At 40.2% G+C, this 15215-nt stretch overlaps 1 pseudogene; it reads left to right on the top strand.

Moving 5' to 3' along the window:
* The window catches only part of LOC149153401 (flap endonuclease GEN-like 1), a 53291-nt pseudogene extending 40409 nt beyond the window's left edge, over positions 1–12882 (top strand).
* Positions 12883–15215: the final 2333 nt, after the last annotated feature.

The following is a 15215-nucleotide window of genomic DNA, read 5'->3' on the forward strand; positions in this document are numbered from 1 at the left end:
ACTTTGTAGACTTATTATATGGTGTCTAACTATCACTACACGAATAAATAGAGAAAAAACATGAAAACATTTGGGAATTCTCGTTTACCACCACCTTGTGGGTGAACTGGAAGATATACACTATGCTAGAAGTCAAAATATTATGTGATACTAGACTACCAAGCTAGTTTACAAAGTGGGCATTCAGAACCTACCCATATTTTGCTCTAGACCAGTTCATGGGTTTCGACAAAGATGTTGAGCAACTTGTTAAAACATTTTTGCTTGAAATATTCATTCATTAATTTTTCAGTTTTCCCACGAAAAGCACGAAAAGCAGATGGGAGCCTACTTTTCCTACAAAAGTGGCTCTTTTGGCTTTTCTCGAATGATTAGCCTCTTACCAGCTGAGGTTGCTTCTCTTTCTCATGGTTCATTTATGGATCGATTGTTATATTCTTAAACAAAATGGGATCATAATTTTTTTTTTTATAATTAAATGATTGAAGATTGCATGAACCATTCCTAACTATGCAATATGCGATTTTTTTGTTTAAAAACACAAGATAAATAATACACAATTATTTATACACATGATTCCATACCCAAATCCTTTTATCAACAGATATGTTATGCCTTCCAAGTCATTGAGTTACAAAAATAATAAGCAATGAGGTTTTTTTTTCACATTAAATCATCCTTTGGATAATAACAACCAATCACAAAGAAACATACAAATAGTTCAAGATACATATATCCACAACCAAGGAATTCACAACTATACATTATGTCTTTATTACAACAATCACAATAATATCGGATAATTTTTTATAAAACCAATGATACTGTGTGCTAAGGGAATGGAACTTGATCTTTGATCCACTAATTTCTCGCACTCCCTTGATGTAGTCCTCATGCATGTGTAGAAAAATTTGCATCTTGAGCAAATGCTTCCGACTCACCATATGACCTCCCAGCCTACCACTTGGGTAGTCTTTTTCCTCGTGGACCCCGAGTTGCAATGGGGTTGTATGGAAGGAAAAAAACACTAGCAGGTGGGGGAGAGCATTCTAGCTCAAGAGTTTCCCACTTAAAGTTCCTCCACTTCACTAAACTCATGATACAACTCAATAATCACTCTAAATAAACAATAACATTCAGATAGTCATCCAACAATAGGGCAGAGAGAGTAACCTATCTCATAACTTGCCCCTTTTATAGAAGGCTTCATAGATGACACTTGTCACTTCATTAAAAAATAATTGTCTTTATTAAACCGATGATTTGATTATTCACCTATCCATGTGTCAACATATCACCAAGGATCTCCTAGAATTATTTACTTAATTTATTATTAAATATGATATCGTCCCTCGACCACAAACGATTCCCTATTTCTTCTCCTAGTTGTCCCTTGATCCCCTTTTATACTCCCTATTTTATGCTCATTACTGAAGTCAATTGGCAGGTCCCAAATATTGTTCCCCAACTACTCCTAGTTTATCTCAGGTTGAAATCTTGGATGTAGATCTTTGTGTTGTGCTCTTGCCACATGGAGGTTCTCTCATGGAACAAAATTTCTCTAAATTTGAATTATTATTTTTTAATTTCATACATAACCATATTTCTTTAATGAGGCTAAACTATCCTTGGATTGATGTTTTTAATTTAACTCTATGTCCCTTTCTGTTTTGTTATTAGAATAACTTACATGTTTTGGATTTATTTTAAATCCACATTATATATTTAAGGTCTTTCAAATGTGAGGGGGTAAACATTACTCATTTGGTCCAGTTTTTATAATTCTTCCTATTTGTAGGTTTTAACCCCGTACAGAAATTACCCGCATACGAATTCTAAAACATAGAAAATAAATAATGCGAGAGCAGAACACATAAGACACATATACACAGAGATTTTCCCCTAGATCCCAAAACCGGGACTACCAGCTTGATTTTTCATTATGTTCCTTTCAAAGTTATAATACATATTTATACATGCCGAAGCATCCAATACCATGGACTGAAAACCATTGCGTCCAATACCATGGACTGAAAAACCACCGCGTCCAATACCATGGACCGAAAACCATCGCGTCCAATACCATGGATTGAAAAACCATCGCGTCCAAAAAACATGTGCGAAAATCATGCACAAAACCATAGGTGGGTACACCCAACCTAACATAGGGTCCAAAACCAAAATTTTTTGGGGTCCGGGTGCCCCTCAAACCCCCTGTTAACTACGTAGAAAGAATATAACACAACCCAACATTCTCCCACTTGTTGTTTTCTTTCCACAGGGGGCCACAAGAGAGCTTAGTCATTTTTCCAGCCCTGAAATGCCTATTGTCTCTTTACACCAAGAGAACTTCTCAAAGCTCATGGATTTTGTCAATGCATCTGCAGTATTCTTCAAAGTGTCCACCTTTACCAGCAACACCTTTTTGTCTTCTATCATATCCCTCACAAAGTGATACTGAACATCAATGTGCTTTGTCTTTGAATGATATGCGGGGTTCTTTGCCAAGAAAATTGCACTTTGGCTGTCAAAGTCTATCGTTATAGCTTCCTGTACTAACCCCATACTTGAACACAATCTATGCAGCCAAACTGCTTCCTTGCTTGCATGAGTGGCTGCGATGTATTCTGCCTCTGTAGTTGATAGTGCCACTACAGATTGTTTCTTACTCATCTAGTTGACCACACCTCCAAATAGGTTAAACACATACCCACTTGTAGATCTTCTCTGATCCAGATCTCCAGCCCAGTTTGCATCAACAAAGCCATGAATATCCAACACTCTGTCCAATCTTGGTCTTCCTTGGTATCACAAACCATAATCACTAGTGCCACGCAAATACCTGAATACCCGCTTCACTGCTGTCCAGTGCTCCTTCCCTGGTTTTGACATAAACCTGCTCAATACTCCCATTGCATGTGCAATGTCTGGTCTAGTACAGACCATTGCATACATCAGGTTACTGATTGCACTTGCATATGGAACACGGGACATGTCCTCTTCCTCTTCTTGTGTCTTGGGACACTGTTCAGCAGATAACCTCACACCTACAGGAATAGGAACCTTCACTTGTTTACTATCCTGCATATTAAACCTCTGCAATATTGTCTCGACATACTTCCTCTGGTTTAACCAGAGCTTCCTCTTTGCCCGATATATTTTAATTTCCATGCCCAAAATATAGTTTGCAGCACCAAGATCTTTCATGTCGAATTTGGAGGACAATTGGGTCTTGAAATCCTGGATAACTTCTTTGTTATTTCCAACCAACAACATATCATCCACATACAAGACTAGATAAATAACACAGTCACCAATTAATTTAAAATACACACAGTGATCTGCTTTGCTTTTGGTGAAGCCAAATCCCCGTATAAATGTATCAAATTTCTGATACCACATCCTTGGTGATTGTTTTAACCCATATAGAGACTTCTTTAACTTACATACCAGTTCTTTCTTACCCTTCACCGCAAATCCTTTAGGTTGCTTCATGTAGATCTCCTCTTCCAGATCCCCGTGAAGAAATGCTGTCTTCACATCCATCTGTTCTACCTCAAAATCAAAAGCAGAAGCAACATATAAAAGTAATCTAATAGAAGTTACCTTGGAAATAAGAGAAAAAATATCACCAAAATCAATTCCCAGCACCTGGGAATAACCTTTTGCTACCAACCGAGCTTTGTATTTCTCCACTTTTCCTTCTGCATTTGTCTTCTTTTTGAACACCCATTTGCTGCCAATGGGTTTCCTTCCAGCTGTCAACTCCACCAGATCCCAAGCCTCATTTTTGTGCAAAGATGCCATTTCATCAACCTTGGCCTCTTTCCAGAGTTTTCCATCCTTTGAATCCACTGCTTCCTTCACAGTTCTGGGATCATCATCAGTAACAGACAAAGCAAAATTTGAACAGAAAGTAGATGGACTATACCTTTCTGGCTGCCTTCTTTCTCGAACTGATCTTCTCGAGTTTGTGGCTCTTCATCTTCCGATTCCTCCTCTGCTGTAGAGTCTGATTCTTCCTCCTTTAGCTCAAACTCTATCTTCTCAAGTTCCTTTGGTTGGACTTCATGTTGAATAACATCTTTCACCTCTCTGAGCACCACATCTCGGCTGTACATAACCTTCCTTGTTACTGGGCTCCAAAGCTTATCACCCTTTAAACCATCCTTATACCCAATAAAGATGCACTTTTCAGATTTACTATCCAACTTTGTTCTTTTCTCCTTTGGAACATGTACATATGCATCACATCCAAATACCCTCAGATGTGAAAGAGAGGGTTTCTTAGCAGTCCATACCTCTTGTGGAGTCTTATCCTCCAACGCTGATAAGGGTGACCTGTTGACCAGGTAACATGCAATATCCACCGCCTCTACCCAGAATTCCTGTCCTAACTCGGCACCACTGAGCATGCTTCTTGCCCTTTCCATCAACGTCTTGTTCATTTTTTCTGCAACTCCATTTTGCTGAGGTGTATATGGAGTAGTCTTCTACCATGCTATACCACACTTCTTGCAGAATTCTTCAAATTCCTTACTGTAAAAATCTCCACCATTATCTGTCCTCAGCACCTTTATCTTCTTATCTGTCTGGTTTTCCACTAGAGCCTTAAATTCTTTAAACCTATCAAAGACTTTAGATTTCTTCTTAAGGAAATATATCCATGTATTCCTTGAGAAGTCATCTATAAATGATACATAGTACACATAATTACCTAGTGATGGAACCTTCACAGGTCCAAACACATCACTGTGCACAAGCTCTAATATATGTTTCACCCTCTTACCACCAGAGGGGAAACTCACCCGATTCTGCTTCCCGTATACACAATTTTCACAGAAATAAAAATCCAGAGAGCTATTACTCATACCTTCTACCATACCTTTACCTTGAAGTATTTGAAGGCCCTTCTCTCCAATATGTCCAAGCCTTTGATGCCACAACATGGTCTTTTCTCCAGAGACCACTAGATTTTTTGCTCCACTTTTAGAAACCATGGAACTGTTGCACCCATCAACGACAGTGCTACCTTGCAGCTTGTACAGAGTTCCAATCCAAACTCCCCGCATCAATACCAGTGCTCCCCGAACCATCTTGCAGGTATCCTTCTCAAACACTGTTTTTACACCTGCATCATCCAGCTTACTAACAGAAATCAGATTTCTGGCTAATGCAGGAATATGTAGAACACCCGGAAGTGTTCTAACCCTTCCACCTTGCAGCTTCAACTTTACTTTTCCACGACCAATGATTCTAGCCTTCCTGTCATCCCCCAAGAAGACATCACCACCATCATATTTCTCATACTCACAGAACCACTCTCTATGGGGAGTGAAGTGAAAGGATGCACTTGAGTCAATCAACCATGCCTCATGATCTACATGTGTACTTGAAGAAGCCAAGTACACATCCCCACCTTCATCTGAGGTGGTTTTCGCCTCTACAGAAGGAGCCTCATTAGATCCCTTTCCTTTGTCAGGAGATTTAGATTTACAGTCCCTTTTGAAGTGGCCTTCCTTTCCGCATTTCCAGCACACCACCTTTACAGGTTTTCCTGGAGATTTAGATCTCCCTCTAGATTTAGATCTCCCACTCGATGACTTATTTTTGTTTCTGTTCTGGGACCGTCCTCGTATAGACAAGGCATCACCATTTTGGCTCTCCATATTTTTCCGTCTCATCTCCTCCATCAGCAAGGCTGAGACTATTTCATCAAACTACAAGGCAGTTGCATTGCTACCTATTGCAATAACCAGACTATCCCATGAATCTGGTAGAGAACACAACAAAATGATGCACTTATCTTCATCTGAAATTTTAATATCAACAGATGCTAATTGACTTACCACAGTATTAAATGCGTTCAGATGCTCTGTCACCGAGTCTCCATCTTTCATCCTCAAGTTCTACAGCTTTTTCCGCAGGAACAGTTTATTCACCAGAGACTTAGATTGGTACAAAGTCCCTAACTTGTCCCACAAAGCATTTGCTGTAGCTTCCCCTGATACATTCAGCAATACTGAATCTGAGACACACAATCGTATTGTGCTCTTTGCCTTCTGATCCAACTTCTTCCATTCTTCATCAGACACTCCCGTTGGTTTAGTACCCGGATCTACTGCGATCCATTGATCTTTATCCACCAATAGATCCTCCATCTCGAGTTTCCACAACTCAAAACTCTGACCATTAAATTTATCAATCTCTATCTTTCCACTGCTCGCCATCTTCTTTCACCACTAGAATCGATCTCGCAGATCTCCCACTGAACAGGGTCTACCACAGGCCCGATCAAAACCCCTCAGCAACAAATGCGTCCCCTTGAAGCCAAATCTACTCCGATACCAAATGTGGGTTTTAACCCCGTATAGAAATTACCTGCATACAAATTCTAAAACACAGAAAATAAATAATGCGAGAGCAGAACACATAAAACACATATACACAGAGATTTTCCCCTGGATCCCAAAACCGGGACTACCAGCTTGATTTTTCATTATGTTCCTTTCAAAGTTATAATAGATATTTATACATGCCGAAGCATCCAATACCATGGACCCTGTTATAGTCGGTCTAGTAGCCCTCCACCAGAGATCAAAGCTCTTTGCATTTCATAGTTAGGTGTCTCATCAGTGTGATCATGTTGCATTTCGTTAGGCATGCCATAATCTCGGTGGAAGGAGTTTACGTCATCATTCCCCTCTTGTTTGGCACTGCTGGTTCAGGTTTGTTCAAATAAATAAAGTCCTCAAAGGGTCATTCATTTTGCTTTAAGTTTTTAGGTTTTAGGTCTAGGGTTGAGTCTAATTTTGTCTTGAGAGGTCATCAAGGACCAGTAGGCCAGAGGGATGTCCTTCATTAAACATTTCTTATCATTGTACAGCTAAATTTTTGCCTTGTTCTCAAAAACTCTGTTTTTGAAAACAAGGTCATTATCTCATTTTTGTAAAAAATTTCAAAATTTCAAATTCTTCAAATGTCGAAGTGCAGCCTTGGTCTCCTTTGCCAAAGCATCCCAGAAGCTATCCCTGCAAAAATTTTCAGAAGAAATCATCATTTCAACCAATTTTTCAAAGAAATGAAATTAAAGGTCAGAGCCAATTAAAGCAAAAAAATGTCAACATTCAAACATAACAAAGTGGGTTTTGGGCAAGTGAAAAATTAAAAGGAAGCCTATAAAAACATGCCATCCCTCATTGGTAATTCATTTGCCTCTCAACACTCCAAGAGAATAGTTGTCAAGTCGATTTCAAAGGTCATTGGGCGAATTGAGCAGTTGCAGCAGCGCGCTACGCATCAGAAGAGGTGCGCTACGCGTTGGGGGGCGCGCTACGCATCAGCGCGCAGTTTCCAGTTCAATTTAACTCAGGCACTACGTGTTGGGAGGTGCGCTACGCATCAGGCTGGGCGCGCTATGCGTTGGATTTCTTGCTCAGGAAATCGCCAGCAAGCCATCAAAACTGCTTCTTTCTCCAAATTTTTCAGGTAGGCCTCTAATCCATGGTGGTTTTGGTTTGACTAAGATGAATGAGCAATGAACATGCAAAAATACCATGCTAATATGGAGTAAAACCCTACCTTGCTGTATCAAATTTAAAAAATGCAAATGTGCTAGGGTTTCATGGAAAGTTGCTACCCAAGGTTACTCATTTTCCCATGCCTCTTTCCCCATATTTTCCTCACCATTTTCCTTGACATTTCCCATGCAAATCATATAATTTCCCTACTAAAAATCATTAAAATCCCTAAACCCTACTAATTCCTAAAATCCTATGTAAATTTCCTAAACCCTACTTCCCATTACAATCCTACAAATTATGATTGTATATGTTCCATGTTCCTTTCCTAAAATTTCCTTTCACATTTGCTTTCCCTAATCCCCTCAATTTTCCCTTTTCTCTAACATTTCCCATGTGTGTTTGTCCCCTTGGTAACAGCATTCAAACAAGTCAAAACAACAGTTCATTGGCTGCACAGTCAGCATTATTTTTCAGTCACTTGCCTCCAAAACCATGTTAGAAACCGAAACAGATTATGAGCAAAGTGATGACTGTGAATCAACACCAGAGGTAGAGGTGCCAAGGAGGCATCACAGGGGTGGTAAGGGTGGTCAGCATGTCAGGGAGGAACCCACCTCTTTGGCTTATCTACAAGCTTGTCCACTTGCAGTGTCATGTTTCCGATATCTATCATGCTATGAATATTGTGAAAGAATCTCCCAAATTCAACACCACAAGGAATTGGCCCGCTTGTTTGTCCTACATTTGCACAATGGGCATGTGAATCTTGCAGGAGTGGACTTCACATTGTCACCCGAGATTGTTGCTCAAGTAACAGGGATACCCAATATTGGAGAAGAATGGAGCAAGCGCCAACAGTTGGACAGATTTCATTATGATCCATCTATCAAACCTGCATATCTGAGGTACCTAACTGGTGTTTTTCCCTTCAGATTCTTAAGAGACGAGTATGCACCTTTGATGAGGATCATCATTCGCTATTTCACTTGTGAGGGCAGATTTTCACGTTTGTATTCGTACCATATCCGTTTGTTGATGCATTTCACACAGGTACGAATGATGAACATTCCATTTTTCATGTGCCGAAATATAGAGAGGATGGTGCCCTTGGTGCAAAGAAAGAGCCCAGCACAGCAACACAAGAGCATTTATCATTATGCACTGATCAAGATTGTGGTCATGCATCAGTTGGCACAACAGGGTATTCCATGGGAGGATTTTATTTCTCGTGACTTGTTCACAGTGCCACAGCCACCTCCTGAGGTTGTTCGTGATGAGGGAGGGCCTTCACATCAGTTTGATATTCCTGAGCCCGAGCATGTCAGCACTCCTCCTTATGTGGAAAGGAGGGTCTTATTTTACATATCAGAGAGGCCACAGGGTCTTATTTGCATCTGCACGGCGAGTATTATCTCCACATCAGGTGGAAGGGGTCTCACCTTCTTCATCAGCACAACGAGTGTTATCTCCACATCAGGTGGAAGGGGCCTCGCTTTCGACAGCAGCACAGGTACTAGAGAGAGACAAGGAAGTGTGTTAGCTTGCCTATATTATGTACTTTCTTAGTCATTTTCATGGTTGGACTCTTGAGGGATAAGCTTCTCTTGTATTACACTTTGTATCTCTGCAATTTTGGCAAAGGAAAGACCAGGGTTTTGCAGCACTCTTTGGGATTCCTGTGGTTATTTGTGTTGATGGTGTGCTTCTCTCATGTACTTGTAAGTGTGTTATGTGTATCATTTTCCCACTTTTCTTTTCTGCACATTAAGTAAATGAAGTGTTAAGGTAGAATTCATAATTTATATGCTCTGCCTTTAAGTTTGCTTAATATCTATGTTTTCCTCTGTCTAAAGAGAACTCTTGAAAGTTTCTTGCTCTCTTTAGCTCCCCACCGGTCATTCCTATCCATTCACTTAAATCAAAGGCATCAAGACAATCTCCTACCTTGCCCCAAAAAGACCTCTGCAAAAGCTGTGTCCCATCCCCACACCAAAATTGCTCTCCCCCTGTTTTCCACCAAAACCCTAAAAATCTGAAATCAAACCTTCTCAATTAGTTTACTAGCCTAAAATCAATGTTCTTTATTGGTCATCTCCGCCCTTTGAAGACCTTTTGCCAAGATAGACCCGGAGAGAGCCCTCTCCTGCCCCGTAGGGCTAGCTACGAGGCTAAGTGGTTTGATGTTGCCTTGGATTTTGTCTTTTTCAGCCTGAGGCCAAATTCAAGTGCTAACATATTGGCGACCATACTGGGGAGAACATTCGACTTGTTGATTGTCTTGTCCCAGTACATGAAATCAAATTGCAGATCTGATGCTGATGGTGGACAGCAGTCAGACACATATGCAGGCTGAACCATTCACCTGGCGACTCCAATTCGATCCAGACATTCCAGTGCTTGTTGATTCACTCATGCAATGGTAGGGTATGTGGCAAACCCTGCCCTGTGTGAAGCTGTAGAAGAAATAAGAAATGAGTTAGCAAATACTGAATTTGATGAAGATGTTTTCAGTGCCTTGCTTCATTGGTTGAAATCTCCAAAGTTCCCTTGGTTCAAAACTAAATTTTGTGAGTTAATTGTTGAAAGAATCGAAAAGGAGATTCAACGTTTAGATGAGCAGATCCAGTCCTATGATTTCCAAGACCCTAAAAAGTTCTTGGAAATCCTTCCTCCTTCGCAACAAGAAATCATAGAATTGTCTACCGATGTTTATATTGACAGTGTGCAGCTGGAAATATGCATTGCAGAGTTGGGGCAGCCAACAGAGTCTGGCTTCCGCGATCCAATGGCAACTTACATGGAAATGTTTTTCAGTTTGATTGATAGATCAGGCTGTCTTGTACATGACCAGGCTCATTATGTGCATGAAGGGCTGCCAGCAATTACATCTGTGTCCTGGCGGAAGCATTCTCAAGCGACATCATTCTCCGGTTTACTGGAATGGTTGATCTGGCATTTTAGTATTACCTGATCTACTGTTTTTACAGCAAAGTAGGGTAGATTTTGTAAATAAATAAGCAGCCAAAAGGCAACATCTTGTTCCAGTTTCATTACAGTTTAGTTTGAAGTTTGCTGAATTAGTCTTTCAATCAATTCAGTCAGTTTCCAGTTAATAAGTTGAGTCTTCAGTTGTGTTGATTTGTTGAAATAATGGACTCCATTGCCCAATGGATGGAGGCACTGTCTGCTCTCCCAAAGTACTGCGGTTCTTGGCACCTCCACGAAGCGACAACTGCCATCCCAAGTGGAGCCGATGTTAGACTCCGTCTTGTATGTCAAATGTGAGATTGATTCTTCTTCAAAACCCTGTTTTGAAGAAGAAATCATTAAATGTGTTGTTTTAGAATATGTAATTTATTCTCCAGCTCTTCAAATGGCAGCGACTTCAAGCTCCTATCCCTGCACAAGCACAATTCAGAATATCATCAACAAATAGAGACAAAGCGAAATCAAACAAAACATAGTTTTGCATCCAAATGACAGAAATTCCAAATATACAACACGCTCAGTTGTTGTAGGAGTTTGATGGTTATATCCAACACAAAGGATGATGATGAGACATGGATTCCTTTGAGTTTATCAGTTGGTTCTTGGGTTAAAATAGAACCTTTAATAAGACAAAAGCATAGAGTAAAATGGCAATGTTTTGGAGATATTAATTATCATTGGAAGGGGATAATCAGAGCCTTCAAGATGAGTAGGAAAGGTGCGCCTGGCTCATGTATATGATCACACAGCCATCATGAAGGAAGAAATTTCCAAACAACCCAACTTTCCAAAAACTTCTATGTAACTGGTGTGTTACAAGTTTTCCATTCGCAGATTGGGGAGCTTCTTTATGCAGGTCAAAGTCCTACATGGCTAAAAAATGAAGATGTACAAGGAGGAATGAAGGAAAATGGCAGTGTTCGTGTGCGTTTTGCTGGAAGTTGGTGCAACTTTTGGGCGCGCTACGCATCAGCATTGGCGCGCTACGCATTGGGAATTTTGCCCAGAACTTTGCTAGCAAACATTCAACTCTTCTGCTAACTCAATCAAACCACAGCTTGGAGTATTTCCAGTGTTTGTTGTGGATGGGGATCCTCCAGCTTTAAAGTCACTAGCACGCATGGTCCGCTTTAGTAGAATGACAGGGATTGCTTTCTTGTCATCTGAAAAAACTGAATGTATCAAATTGGAACGCAATTCTGTCTTCAATTGAAGTATTGAAAAATGTGTGGAGCTGTTAGAACTTGTGGGAATGCCAGTTTTAAGAGCAAAGGGTGAGGCTGAAGCACTTTGTGCACAGATAAATAGAGAAGGTTGGGTGGATGCTTGTATTACAGTTGATAGTGATGCATTTCTTCATGGAGCTAAATGCATAATAAAGTGTCTCCAAGCAGATTGTAAAGAGCCCATTATAGAATGCTATAGGGCATTTGATATTGATATGATTCTTGGTTTGACGAGGAAGCATCTAATAGCCCTGGCATTATTGGTAGGTTGTGACTATAATGCACGCAGTGTACCAGGAATTGGGCTTAACACTGCAGTGAGCATAGTCCGCTTATTCAAGGAGGATGAGATTCTGAACAAGCTTCGTGATTTAGGCAAGGGGAATGCATCATCACCTTCAGAGATGGATACATCAGTATTGAACTGTGTTGAATCAGAACTTCCTGGTGACATGCACACTAAAAGAGAGCACCATTGTTCTCATTGTGGGCACTTGGGGAAGAAAGGAGATCATAGGAGGCTTGGTTGTGAGGCGTGCAAGACCCTTTACAATGAAGAAAGGTGTGTAGAAAAATCTCAAGGATTCAAGTGTGAATGTTCAGGCTGTCTGCAGGAGAAGAAGAGAAAGGAACATAAGAAATCCCTGGACTGGCAAACAAATTTTTTTCTAAACTTCGTGCCACTGATGGATTTCCAAATGAAGAAATTGTTGATATATTTCTTGGTCAAGAAACCACAGGCCTTCCTGATCAGCAAAAGTTTGTGAATTTTGTTCTTGGAAAGCCCCTCAAATGGAACTTCTTGAAGACTTCTTAGAACATCATTTGTACTGGCATCGATCATACACACGCCAAAAGAATCCTCCCTCTATGCTCTATGTTGCTTCTGAGGGATATGGTGGCAAATAAGGCAGGGTCGAATGCACAAGAAAAAAAAAGCTGGACTTTGTATAATAGATACACTCCACATTCCATTGAACGTTTTAAATTCCGTTACTCCCGATCCTTTTATGTGCTGAAATGGAAATATGTAAAATTCAGAGTCCAGTGATGATGACTGGTTAGGCTTGAAGGCTAAAGCATTCCAGCAACAGAAGAAACTTAATGCCCTTTTCACTGCACATCAACTAAGGTCAATGCCATGAGGGATGCACATCTCTGAAACAGCTTAAAAATTCAAGAGGAGAGGATGCAGAGGATAAGGATCTTGGCAGAAGCAATCGTCAAGTTTTGAATGAAGAACTGTTAAGAGAAATTACAAAAGAAAAGGGTTGCTTAGATAATTCCAAGGAAGCTGATCACTTTGTTTCATCATTAAGATTTACAAAGGAACACCCGACTTTAAACCCAAAGAATGAAAATCAGCGTCATTCAAGATCAGTCAAATAATTCTGAACTCGTTGACAATGCACAATTTGATCAAAAACATGAAATGTGTTCCCCATTTGATCATGTATTCTCATGCGTCTGTATTGTCAGATGCCATCAGAACTATTGCAAGTGAAAATGAAAACAATCAGCTGAAAGAAGCAAAATAGGGTGTTACAGATGATAGCATGGCCTCGTCATTAGATTATGGGGAGATTACAATTACTGGAAAATCAACTTGCAGGCTCCATTAAAATGGATAGCTACTTGAGGGATGGCACTATATTCAAAAGAAGTGCGATTGATCTTCAAAACAAGGTTTTCGATTGAAGGAGTTTTCATTTAAAAATGGTTTTGTTTCAAAGGTAACATGACTTGATTTGCAATGCGCTTGTCAAAAGGCGATCTCCACATTCCAAGTGCTATTTTGGTCTAACAGCAAAAGGGAAAATGTAACGTGGCAGTCGTTGCAATATGTGAGGCATTCGATTCATCTAAGGAACATATGTGGCAGCATGGAAACGGCCTTCAGCAGAGACACTTTCCGTGACATTTTGGGAGAGAATAAAAGTCAAAAGCCAAATTTAAATACAGATAACTATCCCAGCACAGAAATCGAATTGGTTGGTCTATTTTGGGTCTTCAAGCTGCAGTTCAGAAAGTCTAGCTACGCGTCCTACCAATTCATTGGTCATCAACAAACAAATACAACGCTATTCCTTTTAGAGCAGAGTTTTCCTATTTTTTGATTATTGATGTAACTGCTCCTTATTTTCATCAATCAGTTAACACCTCTCATAATTTATTTAATGTAAAAACATTTGTAAAGTGAGAGAGAGAGAGAGTTCTGAGAGCTGGTGGAGAACAGAGAGCTTCCATTGTACAGTCTTTGACAAAGATTTTAATGAAAATACACAGCTCTGGCTTCTGAGATTCCTGTGGTATGAGATTTAACATTTGTGTTCTCCTTTATTTCATGTAAAGCCTGTTATGTGTTCATTTCATTTCATGATCATTTCCAATTGAACAAATGAAGTGTTAAGGTAGAATTCATAATTTATATGCTCTGCCTTTAAGTTTGTTCATATTTAATGTTTTATTTTGTTTGACAAGGATTCATCTTCTATGCCCTTGTCAGCACCTCAGCAGTCTGGCCATTCCAATTAATCTCAATTTGATGTTAAACTTTCTTGCCTACCTTGCCTCAGGAGATAATCTGTGTTTTTGATTATATTTCTCTGTTCAAGCTGTTTCTTTGCCCCATGCAGCCCAGAAAAACCCCATCAGTTATTAAAAACCCCTTTTAATCAGTTTACTAGCCTAAAATCAGTTTCTTTTAAAGTCATCTCAGCCCCTTTTAGAAAACTTTTTGCTAAGATAGACCAGAGAGAGCCCTCTCCTGTCCTCGTAGGGCTAGCTACGAGGCTAAGTGGTTTGATGTTACCTTGAGTTTCACCTTCTTCATCCTGAGCCAAATTCGAGCCCTAACAGACCCAAAACCATCGCGTCCAATACCATGGACCGAAAAACCATCGCATCCAATACCATGGACCAAAAACCATCGCGTCCAAAAACCATGTGCGAAAATCATGCACAAAACCATAGGCGGGTCCGCCCAACCTAACATAGGGTCCAAAACCAAAATTTTCTGGGCCGCTACCTCGGACCCCATAAAGTGGGGTTACGGGTGCCCCTCAAACCCCCTGTTAACTACGTGGAAAGAATATAACACAACCCAACACTATTCTCCCTTCTCCCAAGGTTTTCTTCCGGTTTAATTAATTTGATTCTAAAAACCCACCTACTACATTAGGTGAATTAGTGCTCATTTTTTTTTATAATCATGAACCTTTTAGCTTCTTCTTCTTGTTGCCATGGGTGCCAAGTTGGTCATGCCCTTCAAGAGCTTCCCTTAGAAGTCTCAAGGGTGTCATTTCCGTTGCCCTTCAGGCATCCTGTGACTGTGAGGGGAAAAACTAGGTGTGGCAACAGATCACTGTCATCTCCTATGTCACCTTCTATGGTGAGACTAATGGAATTGGGGATCAAGTAATTCACTTTGATGAGTGCCTCTAGTGAATCCTCATGAGTGACCTAATCTGGGGTCCAC

The sequence above is a fragment of the Pinus tabuliformis genome, chromosome 9, assembly GCF_031772625.1.
Source record: "Pinus tabuliformis cultivar Carrire ecotype Pingquan chromosome 9, CPIR1, whole genome shotgun sequence".
NCBI lineage: Eukaryota > Viridiplantae > Streptophyta > Pinopsida > Pinales > Pinaceae > Pinus > Pinus tabuliformis.